Genomic DNA, 12,951 nt, shown 5'->3' on the forward strand with positions numbered 1-12,951 from the left:
TCAGCACCTGAACCCTAAAGAATCTGAGTGTCTACTGTCAGAGCACCCTCTACACATGAACACTTCTCTTAAGAGAATGTGGGTTTGGAAAGGGGAATTCATGTGTGCACTGAAAGAAAAGAAGAGCAGAATTTTACATTATTTAAGATTTTTGAAATCAGACACTAACACGCTTCTCAAAAAAAATGGCAGTTTAGCATAGAAATGAAGTACATTATAACAATTACCTCCAGAATAATGCTCCTCACTTGGGCAATCTGACTACTTCATTTGCTTCCTCTCTGGGGGAATATAACAGCATTTAGAGCTCCTACAATTTTTTCTAAGCAATGTAATATCTAAACAAATTTACCAGTCATGCCAAGAAAGAGGACCAAGAGAAAAATTAAAGTGAGCCAGATAGTGCCATTACTAGATATGGACTTAAGCCAACTATTATTAATATATTCAATAAAATATAAAGAATTTTTCAGAGGACAAGAATCTGTTAAAAAGAACAAAATGGAAACTCAGGGACTAAAAATAAAATAATTAAAATTAGAATCTCAATAAATGAGTTTAACAGAATAGACACAGCTAAAGAGAATATTGGTCAAATGAAATAAAGATCAGCTGAGCACGGTGGCACACGCCTGTAATCCCAGCGGCTCAGGAGGCTGAGGCAGGAGGATCACGAGTTCAAAGCCAGTCTCAGCAGAAAGCGAAGCACTAAGCAACTCAGTGAGACCCTGTCTCTAAATATAATACAGATAGAGCTGGGATGTGGCTCAGTGGTTGGATGCCCCTGAGTTCAATCACTGGTACCAAACAAAAAGAAAAGAAAGAAATAAAGATTAGTAAGTACCTAGATGGAAACATAATAAGAAAAGGGATAGACCACAGAAAAGAAAAAAAGGAATATATGAAATGGAAAAAAAATTTCTTTTTTTTTTTTAATTTTTTATTGTTGGCTGTTCAAAACATTACATAGTTCTTGATATATCATATTTCACACTTTGATTCAAGTGGGTTATGAGCTCCCATTTTTACCCCATATACAGATTGCAGAATCACATCAGTTACACATCCATTGATTTACATATTGCAATACTAGTGTCTGTTGTGTTCTGCTGCCTTTCCTATCCTCTACTATCCCCCCTCCCCNCCTTTTTTTTTTTTTTTTGGCTTGTTTATTTGTTTACCAAAATCCTAACTTCAATCTAATACTGGAAATGTACCCAAAATAGACTTATGAATTCCAATGGCACCAATATGTGCTTTGTACTACTCTTTCCAGAATCAACCCCATACCCAGATATAGGAATGGAGAAGCCAGAGTAAAATTGGATGTGGGATTAAAAAGATTTGGAGTTATGGTAGAAGCAAGGATATGTTTTTTCCTGGGTTTTGTTTGGTTGGTTGGTTGGTTGGTTATTTTGGGGGTTTTTTTGTTTTGTTTTGTTTTGTTTTGTTTGTGTGTGTGTGTGTGTGTGTGTGGTGCTGGAGATTGAACCCCGGGCCTTGTACATGTGAGGCAAGCACTCTACCAACTAAACTATATCCCCAGCCCACAGAAACAAGGTTATGACAAGTATAAAAAGAAAGGATTTAAACTACTGGGATCAAAACTGCATTAGGAAGCACCAAGGGATAAAAACATTAGGAAAAAGGAAAATCCAGGAACCTGATTGGAGATATTAGTTCAATTAGTTCAATCAAATTAGATTTTATTTTTCATGTAACTAGTTTCCCCTTATAATTAGTTTACAAAACCTACTTTTTTCTTGCTGGAAAGAGTTACTTAACTAAATTTATGTGTAACAAAGAATTGCCCAAGAGAATCATCTGCATTAGGGACATGGTGGGTGGGAGTATCATGATGGCAATTGTAATGTTTATGTAAGAGTAGATGAATTTATTTTAAGTTAATTGATAGGTAGGAAGAAACAATATCCAGTTGGCTTATCCAGTAGGCAAGTGGTGCTGAATGTATTATTCTGGGAGGCAATTGTCCATTTCAATTGGTTATTGGTTTTAAAATGGTCAGTTAAGGACATTGAACTTTAGTCTAACAGATAGAAAACAATGTGTGAATAAAAGCATCATCTCTGACCTGACATAAGACACCTGAGGAGTCTATATGGACTGAGCATAAGTTTCTGTAGCTGCTATGGGGAATATGCTTCTTAGTGTTGTAATAAGACAACATACTCATTTTGAGCAAGCATCCATGGTACATGAGTGCTTTCTCTGTCACAAAAACACTCCTCTGATGTCTGTATTTCCTCATATAGGTCTCTCAGGATAGCCAATCACCAGGAGTGCCAATGCAAAATTTTTGAACTTGAAGACTGGCTCTGGGTACATTGACAGCTGGTGGAAGAGGCTATATCTAAGGTAAAGGAGCCTGGTGATGATGTCTGTGTCTGTGTCTCTACAGATGAAGTAAAATAGAGAACAAGACCAGGACCTTGATGTAAGGACCCTGTACTGTTGCTGCTGAGGAGAAATTGCTGAAGATTAGCAATGATTTCTGGTGACAAACTGCATCAGACAGGTTAATTATTTAACCCAGCACTCTAGATATTTTGGACACTAATAAGCCAAACATTCATTCAGCAGGTTATATGCTAGCTGATATTTTTAGGCCTGGAGCCAGTGTTTCTTCTAGAGGTTGATAATGTTGCTATTGCAGGATTCTTAGTCCTTGGTATACAGTGTTTCCTAAGTTAATTTCTAATTAAGTTATGGTCTCATTTTCCCAGATGATATATTTTGGAAAATATCAGGATAGAGCCAAAAATAGATCAGTTTTAAGCCAGAGAGAGACATCTCTGCTTTCACTAATTCATGAGGATTTTCAAAGGTTGCTGTCAATCTAAATGAAACAGCATCAGGAAAGTTGACACTATGTCAGATCCAAATGATCTGGGTTTAGGGCAATTGTGCTAAGGTATGAACTTTCAGAAGGAAATCAGTGAGAAATTTATATCCCAGAAGAAATATGGGATACAATACTCTGGAATATTGAAGATCTGTCCCCTGAGTTCATTAATATTAAAGAGATGATTATGTATATTTTGCTTAATGGCCTACAGTTCATGCCAATGACAATGTGCTAATATATTTAGAAGATTCAAGAACTGGATTTCAAAAGTAAACTAGGAATAAAATTAAAATAGCTGATCACACTGTTATGGATTAAATATTGTTTATCTCCTCCAGAAACACGTTGAAATGTGATCACCATTGTGAGCTATTAAGAGGGAAAAACTTAGTCTGTGGAGGTAGAATCTGTGGGAGGTGATTAGGATTAATTGAAGTCATCTTGGTAGAACCTGTTTGAGTGAATAATGATGATTTTATAAGAAGAGTTAGAAGAACAAAGGATATCCATTCGTGTACTCCTGTTTCTTTCTGCATAATGCCGTAAGCCACCTCAGGATTCTGCTAGCCAAGAAGACCATTACCATATGTGACCCCTCGACCTTGGACCATAACCCAAAGCCAAAATAAATCTCTTTTCCTCTTGGCTTACCCAAGCTGTAGTGTTGTGTTTTTAGCAACAGAAATGGATTAATACACAAACCTCTCTACATATGCTTAGTATAAGCTTTCAAGTGACTGTGACTTATGAGTGAAGTCCAAAAAATGGTACTCCATGGTCTGTAACATTCTTCAGGCCTTTTAAATTGAGGTAAAATCTACTTTATATAAAATAACCTTTTAAAAGTGAACAGTCCCGTGACATTTAGTACATTCACAATGTTGTAGGCCATCACTTCTGTGCAGTTTCAAAATGCTTTCATTGTCCCAAAAGGAAACTCAGCAGCCCTTAAATGCTTCATGTCTTTTTTTACATTTATTCTAATTCTCCCTTCCTGGATGTGCTCCCATCTCTTACCCATCTATGGAAATTCAAACTAGGCTATGGTGGAGCCAAAATAGTCAGAAAAAAACGAAATGAGGCAGGAGTCAGCCTGAGACCTGGCCCAGTAACTGGAATTATTCCCAGGTGGGACATGGTACCATATTCTGCCTTTGACTGTAATAGTTCTTTGAAGATACACGTATGGGTAGTAAGTTCTGGTCTTCCAATTTTTTACTTAATTTTTATTTGTTATATACAGGAACAACTTTTCAATAGTATATAAAGTATTTATTTATTTTAAGCACAGCCTTTTTTGAATTTTTTATTTTTTCTTTCTCCTCCCCTTACATTCATAACCTGCTAACCTAATACATATATTCTCTCATTCATAACAACTTAGCATGTATCCTTCCACTTCATTTCTGTAGATTCACAAAACCATATATAAACATTTATCTTCCATAGAATGCATATTTTTCTTTTATAAAAATTATTACAAAATGTGCACCTATGTAACCACCCATCTCATATATTTTTCTCAACAATAAATATCTCAACAATAAATTTCTCAACAATAAATATCTCTTGGATATCACTTCAAATCAACTATTTAGTTCTAATTTATTCTTTTTAATAAATGTCATATAATGTGAGGATGGCATGATTTATATTGTAATTCTCCAATTGATGTCATTCTTTATGTTTCCGTTTATTTATTTAATCTGTAATAAACTTCTTTATATCCATGTCATTATGTACTATAGACTTGTTTTATGTGGGGTTAATTTCCAGGAGTGACGTTAAATGAAAAAATGCACAGTAATTCTTTTATTTCAACAGATGTTTTAATTTTTTTTTTCAGAAAACCAGTTGCAATGCACATATCCACAGCAGTTCTGGGAGATCTCTTTGTATTTCATCTTTGCTAACATGATAAGTATTTCACAAATTTAGTAAATTTGAGCAACATTTCATCTTTGTGAGCTACCTGGGTTTACTCTTGGTTAATGTAAATATTTCTTGCCCTGTTTTTCTATTTATGCCCTTTTACTGCCACATTTGTATTATAGCTACCAATACTCTATCTTGATGTGTTATAATTTTCTCCAAATTCATTGCTGGTTCAACTTTATTAAAATGGTGTTTTATTTTCAGATCCCATTAAATTAGCACTCCATCATCAGATCAATCGCAGATTAGTGTTGGGTCTCCTAGATTTTCCCACAAAATTTATATTATTCTTTTTCTTTATTTAATTCTTCGATTCTCCTCAATTTTTAAACTTGATATTAGATAACTATCTAATTTTACTTTTTTAAAGATATGTGATTGCTTGTTCCAGAACCATTTATTTAAATTGTACCTTTTCTACAGAATTAAATGACCATTTTGGCAGACACTAATTTTAAATGTGTGTGTGTGTGTGTGTGTATATACTGTGTGTATATATATACTGAAATCTGTATCTGAAATATTTATTCCACAAACCTGATTATTATAATTTTATAGTATATCCTAGTACCTGGTTAGATCAATACTTCCTCACTTTTTCTGTGAAGGCTTTATTGACTATCCTCAAATAACCATTGATTGCCTCAACAGAAATGTAAGACCATCTTAATTATCACCGTCACACATAAACACAATCTACAAATTCATTTTCATTGTAACAAAAATTGCATAAAATCTATGTATAAATATTCAGATGACTTATTTTACGAAATTTCCTCTTTGTAGCCAAGAATATTGCTTTTTTTCCATTTGTTTATATATTTTTTATGTTATGTAAATATGATTTTAAAACTTTATTCATAGAATTCTATGCCAATATTGTTATATTTATTTCTGGGGTTCTTGTAGCTTGGTGGTGGTGGTTGTTGTTTTGGGGAGAGGGGAATACTGGGGAATGAACCCAGGGTGCTTAACCACTGAGCCACATCCCCAGCCCTTTTTACTTCTTATTTGGAGATAAGGACTGACTAAGTTGCTTAAGGAATCATTAGTAGCTAAGTCTGACCTCGAACTTGGGATCCTCCTGTCTTAGCCTTCTCAGTCACTGGAATTACAGGAAAGCGCCAAGATACCTGGATTTCTTGTAACTTTTAATACTATTGAGAATGAAATAATTTTCCCATTTCCATTCCAAGTTGTTTATTATTAGAGTGAAAAAAGGGAATCTTTTTCTTATTAATTTTAATTCTTTCCTACAGATTATAGATTTTTCTAGGTATAAAACCAAACCCTGGATGAAATGGTTTTCTTAAACCCTTCTTTTCCAAAGTTTTTAGCAATTATGTCATATTCTTGTCCTATTTCTTTTTAAAATAAATTTTAAGGTTTTGGTATTATGGGAGGCTATTTCTATGTCTTGGTATATTTTAAATAAAATTGGACTTTCTATTCTTTGACAGCTAAAATTCAGCTCTGAGCCTCTCTAAACTTGCTGCCTTTTCAATGATGCATATTCAATTCTAATGACTCTCTAGTAATTAATAATTTTAGGTTTTCCATTTATTCTTGGGTAAGTTTGGGTAACTTATATTTAACCAGAGGAAAATTGATGTGACTAGATGTAACCTCTTCTTTATTTTTGGCTATGGATAATGTCTAAGTTGTAATATGCTTTACTTTTGCCCCTCACTCATGCTTAATTATGCTAGCCTGATAATGGGTGAGCTATCTCACTGTCCTTTAGAAAAACTACATGTGTACTTATTGATCCTCTGTAGTGTTTTATTCTGTTTCATTATTTGCCTCTTTTTATTTTTATAAATTCTACCTGCCAAACAACTCTGTATAATTTTATGCATCTTACTTCTTGAAAAATTTGTTTCTTTTTTTTTTTTTTTTTGATCACTTTTTCTTTGGTCAATCACAGCTATAAATTTTCTTCTGATTCACTTTGTTTTTTAAAATTAGGGTGGTCACCTCTATTGATTATTCAATGTTGATTTCCAATTTGATTACATCTTTGTTTCAATAATTTTTCTTGGGCATGTTTCTATTATTATTATTATTATTATTATTATTATTATTATTATTATTTGGCTCTGGGGATTGAACTCTGGGGCACTCGACCACTGAGCCACATCCCAGCCCTAGTTTTTTGTATTTTATTTAGAGACAGGGTCTCACTGAGTTGTTTAGTGCCTCACAGTTGCTGAGGCTGGCTTTGTAATTATGATCCTCCTGCCTCCCAAGTTGCTGGGATTACAGGCATGTGCCATGGCACCCAGGTTGGGCAGGCTTCTTCATATTCACATAATTAAAGTTTTGGTGGGAGCCTCCTTCATTATTTATTTTTAATTTTATTGGATTATACTAACCAAATGTAAGTTATAAATACCCTAAGCCTTTCAGTTTTTAAAATTTTACTTGTAATGAAACACACAACTGGTTTTTGTTAATGTTCCATAGACTTATAGAAAAATGTGTATTTATACTGGAGGGATACTCAGCTACTCTGTCTTTGATTAATGTTTTTTGGTTAGTTTTAACTGTCCAGTTCTAAGAGAAGTACATTGAAGCCCACTATAATAATATTTTTACCAAATTTTCCTTGTTTCTATATCATATAGTATGAGATAATTTATGATACACATCTTCTTCCCAAGTTTCATGAACTGTGTCTTTTATAATTAATGCCATCCTTCACAAGATTTAAGGTATTGGAATTTTGAGGCATTATTTGACAAATAGCATTTCTCTTCCCCATCTAAGTAGAACAAGCTGAGTAATAAATGCTAGTGGACAGCAACTGCAAAACTTCCTCTATCGTTGCAAGGCCCGGTGTGAAATGAAAATTGAACCCTATTTTTAAATAACCATTATAGATTTTAAGACAATGACAACAGAGCATGAAGCCAAATCCAGGAATTTTTAAAGTATGTACCCTATGTGACTGAATAAATCATAAGCCCATGAAGTCAGCCCTGAATACAGATGTCTAAATATCAATTTTGTTACCAATGAAGTTGACAGATAAGAATATGTGAGGGTGGAATGGACCTGCTAACTGTAAGTCAGACTTACTCTATTGGTGGCTAACCCACATTTTACTAAGTTACAATCCAACTTGGACTACATAGAGTGCTTAAAAAGTTAATTTACAAATATGATTATACATAATAATATGTTAAATGATATTTCATGATAACTATGAATAATGAAGGAAAATTCTGAGTAATGTTTTTGGCTGTCCTTTTGCCTAGGTTTGTTCATATTCTACTTTCTCTTAACTTTTGCAAATCTACTGCTGAGTCACAGATACTTGACATCCCAGGAGAGTTCTTGCCATCCTCATCCACACACTATTAATAGCACAGGCATTGGCCATGTGCAGTATCCCACACCACACTGGAACTGGACTTCAACCCTCTGCAATAGAGGCCACCCCCAGTGATGGGAAGGAGCTTGTCCTTCATAGCAATTTCATTCTTGGCTTTTCTTCTGAGAAGACACAAATGAAGGACACAATTAGTGTCAACAGTGATGGGGTGTGTTTATTTTTTTCACAGTGTAGACACCCAACTTCTGGGACAAGCTCTGAGGTCAGCACTCAGGAGGCCACCCAATGGTTTCATATTTTGCAGTCTTTGTTGTCTTAGAAGAGCAAGGGCTAAAAATGTTAGGGTCATGACATGATGGAAATATAGCAAGTTACAAAAGGATAAAAGGCAGTTTTGACACACAAATTGCCCATGATGCATTCGAATTCCTGTTGTTGAACAAATTACCAGAAGCCATATGCTGTGAAGATTCAGATATCATCTTGAGACTTGCAGATCTTTTTCTTTTTTCTTTTCCTTTTTTTTTTTTTTTTTGCTGTTCTAATATGAATAACATTTGTGGGCTCCAACAAGAGAAATAATTCAAGTCTTCAGCGAGGTGATGGGAAGACAGAAGACAGTTTAGATAGATAGATCAATCTCTATATTTAGATTTATCTACATATATTTTTTCTTTTACTTTTTCTTTTTTTTTTTTTTTGGTTCTGGGTAATGAACCCAGAAGCATTTTACCACTGAGCCACATACCCAGCTCTTTATATTTTTTTTATTTTGAGACAGAGCCTCAATAAGTTGCTTAGGGCCTCACTAAATTGCTGAAGCTGACTTTGAATTTGTGATCCTTGGGCTTCGGCCTCCTGAGTTGCTGGGATTACAGGTGTGCACCACCGCACTCGCTATGACAGTTAGATATCTTCAGAGCCAAAGAAAATTCACTTAAACTTCAGTAAGTGTGTAGTCAGCAAATGACGGTTTCTGACTGTACTTTTATTTGAAAATTAAGAATAAAAATTTTAAATGATTTACGGTAATAGGTAGTATAACCAACTTTATGCTTGGAGGCATTGGCAGGGCCACTGTGAAACAGTTCACATGTTCGATCAGTCTTGAACAAGATCTAATAGTAATGTAATATTGCTAGCACATTAAAAAAAATGCTGAAGAAGAAGCCTGAAAATTTTTTCATAGGAAAAACAAAAAAGAAACCTAAAAACTTTGGGGGTTACATAATTGTTTATGTAATAAACATAATACTGAATATGCATATTTTGAATTAACATGTTAAGTTTTTAATATTAAATATAAAAATGATGAAGATAAATAAAAATCTGAATTTCTCACATTTTGAATTAAGGGAGCAGAATATTTGGCATTGTAAGTATAGGACTTGCAAAGCTTAAGTTACTTGATCTCAGCGGCTTGGGAGGCTGAGGATCACAAAGTTCAAAGCCAGCCTCAGCAGCAGTGAGGTGGTAAGGAACTCAGTGAGACCCTGTATCTAAATAAAATACAAAATAGGGCTGGGATGTGGCTCAGGATTGAGTGCCCCTGAATTCAATCCCTGGTACTCCCCACCCCCCCAAAAAAGATACTTGAGCTAGGGATGTGAATGTGGCTCAGTGGTAGAGTACTTGCCTAGCAGGAACAAAGTCCTGGGTTCATATCCCAGCAACACATACACACACACACACACACACACGCACGCACGCACGCATGCCAGGTGAGCGTGCTACCACTTGAGCCACATCCCCAGCCCTCTTATACTTTTTTTGTGAGTGTGTATGTGTATGTGAGTGTGTATGAGATAAAGTCTCACTTGTTTGCCTAGGCCAGACTCAGGCTAAAATTTGCAATCTTCCTGCTTCAGCCTCTCATGTAGATGGACTGCATTCTGCTTATCAATATACTTTCTGAAGATTCACTTTTATATTCATTTTATACTTTCTTGAGATAGGTGATTAGATCATTAACTTTCAACCTTTTATTTTTAACCATATTATTTAAGGCTATAAATTTCTGTCTAGAAACAGATTGTGTAAGTCTTGAAAATTAAAATTTTCATCATTTTCAATTTACAACTTTATCTGATTTTTTTCTTCTAAGAAATTGATTATTTAGAAGTTTATTACTTAATATTCTTATAGAAGTTTTCGATGTTATTTGCTATTTTAATTTTTACCTTATTCCAACCATGATCAGAAATCATACTCTGATTCAATCCTTTGAAATTTTTAAGAATTGTTTTATGGCCTGCATTTGTTTAACTCTCATAAATTATCCATGAAGCTTTTTTCCCCCTTCTTTAGTTGAGACAGGGTCTCACTAAGTAGTTGGTGAAGTTGAGCTTCAACTTGCCATCCTCCTGCCTCAGCCTCCCAAATTGCTGAGATCACAGATGTGTACAACCATGCCCAGCTTATATATCTGATCTTGATAAGATTGTCTCTTTTGGAGTTATTGCTTGCTTTGTTTTTTATAAATTGGTCCAAGTTCATCAATCACAATGTTCAAATGGTCTAAGTCCTACTTTTATTCTTGTATATAAAGTAGGTTCACTCCAGTTCTTGCCTTTATACATGTACTTTGTGGTTTTTTTGCATTACAATTCTTATTACACATATACACAACAATTTTTCTGTTTGTATATAAAGTATGTTGACACCCAATTCATGTCTTCATATATGTACTTTGGATAATGATGTCAATCACATTCCACCATCCTTGCTAATCCCCTGCCCCCTCCCTTACCCTCCAACCCCTCTGCCCTATCTAGAATTCATCTAATCCTCCCATGCTCCCTGTCCCTACCCCACTATGAGTCAGTCTCCTTATATTAGAGAAAACATTCGGTATTTGTTTTTTGGGGATTGGCTAACTTCACTTAGAATTATCTTCTCCAACACCATCCATTTACCTGCAAATGCCATGATTTTATTCTCTCTTAATGCTGAGTAAAATTCCATTCTGTATATATGCCACATTTTTTTATCCATTCATCCACTGAAGGGCATATAGGTTGGCTGCACAGTTTAGCTATTGTGAATTGTGCTGCTATAAACATTGATGTGGCTGTGTCCCTATAGTATGCTGTTTTTAAGTCCTTTAGATATAGTCCGAGGAGAGGGATAGCTGGGTCAAATGGTGGTTCTAGTCCCAGATTTCCAAGAAATCTCCATACTGCTTTCCACATTAGCTGCACCAATTTGCAGTCCCACCAGAAATGTATGAGTTTACCATTTTTCCCCACATCCTCGCCAACAACTTATTGTTGTTTGTCTTCATAATAGCTGCCATTCTAACTGGAGTGAGATTATTATTATATTTTGTTTAATATTTTGTTTCAATTCCTTTCTCCCATTCTTTGTGTTATTTTTAATTATACATTTATCTTCACATATGCTATAAACTCAATACATCACTACTCTTCTTTTTTTAGACAGTCTGCTATGGTTGAGCACCTAAAAATAGCTGGGCATGGTGGCACATGCCTGTAATCCCAGCTACTTGGGAGGCTGAGACAGGAGGATCATGAGTTCAAGGCCAACCTCAGGAAAAAGTGAGTTGCTAAGAACTCACTGAGACCCTGTCTCTAAATAAAATACAAAATAGGGCTGGGGATGTGGCTCAGTGGTCAAGTGCCCCTGAGTTAAATCTCCAGTATGCAAAGAAAAACAAAAGAATATAATAAGTCATGAGCCATTCATAGGCTATGTGTGTGAGCTTTGCGCATTTGAGTATATGCGGGGACTGATATGCTGTTGCATGCTGATTAGGCTGTGTGACACAAATGTGCCTTTCCTCTCGCTCTGCCTGTGATCCCACACAACACCTGAGATGGGTGTGACTTGCCAAGATGTCAATCAATCTGCTTGCCATAAGACATCACCAAGCCAGATTCCGCCTTTCAAAATCCTACCACTTGTCTTATTTGGGTGGAATATTCTATCAAATATCTTCTCTCCAATAAATAGTGGGGTTTCAGGTGTGCTTGCTCTCTTGCTATTTTCAGCACTGCCCAGGGTGGAGCTGACCCTTGGGTCACCAAGCTGTCTTGCTCTTGTTCTTAGAAACTCATGTTTGTGTACTACATGGTTTCTTTCCCATTTTCTTAGTTATTGATACAGCCAGCTCCTTTGAACCCAGCTCATCTCTCCAGCCCCACCAATTGGATGCCATTTCGAGCATTCTTCATTTCTTTATATGGATTCAAAATTCTTCCTAGTATCATTTTCCTTTTCCTGAAGAACTTACTATAATATTTGTAATGCACATCTTTTGGAAATGAATCTTTCCAGTTTTTGTTTTTAGTTTTAAAATGTATCTATTTGTACTTTATTTTGAAAGATTTTTTAATTGGTTAAATAATTCTGGGTTATGTTTTTTTCTTTCAGTACTTTAAGATGCTACTCCATTGTCTTTTGGCTTGCATGATTTATGATGAGAAGGGTGCTATGATTTTTATCTTTGCTCCTACATGTGTAACATGTCTGTTTCACCTCTTCCTGCTTTTAAGATTTTTTTCTTATTCTTTGATTTCAAGGGAATGAATTTGGTGTATCTAGGTGTGTTTTTGTTTATTATTTATCCTGCTTCATGTACTCTAAACTTTTTGAACTTGTGGTTTGGTAATTTATTTTTTTTTACTTTTATTATTATTGAAAAATTCTTGGCCATCCTCTTTTCAAACATTTATTCTGCCCCATTGTCACTTCTGGGATTTTAATTACTTGAGTGTTACTCTTTCTGTCACTCTTGAATACTCTGTTCTGTTTTATCACTCTTACTTTTTGTGTCTGGGAAATTTTAATTGAC

Source organism: Marmota marmota, unplaced genomic scaffold (genome assembly GCF_001458135.2).
Source record: "Marmota marmota marmota unplaced genomic scaffold, marMar, whole genome shotgun sequence".
NCBI classification, from domain to species: domain Eukaryota; kingdom Metazoa; phylum Chordata; class Mammalia; order Rodentia; family Sciuridae; genus Marmota; species Marmota marmota.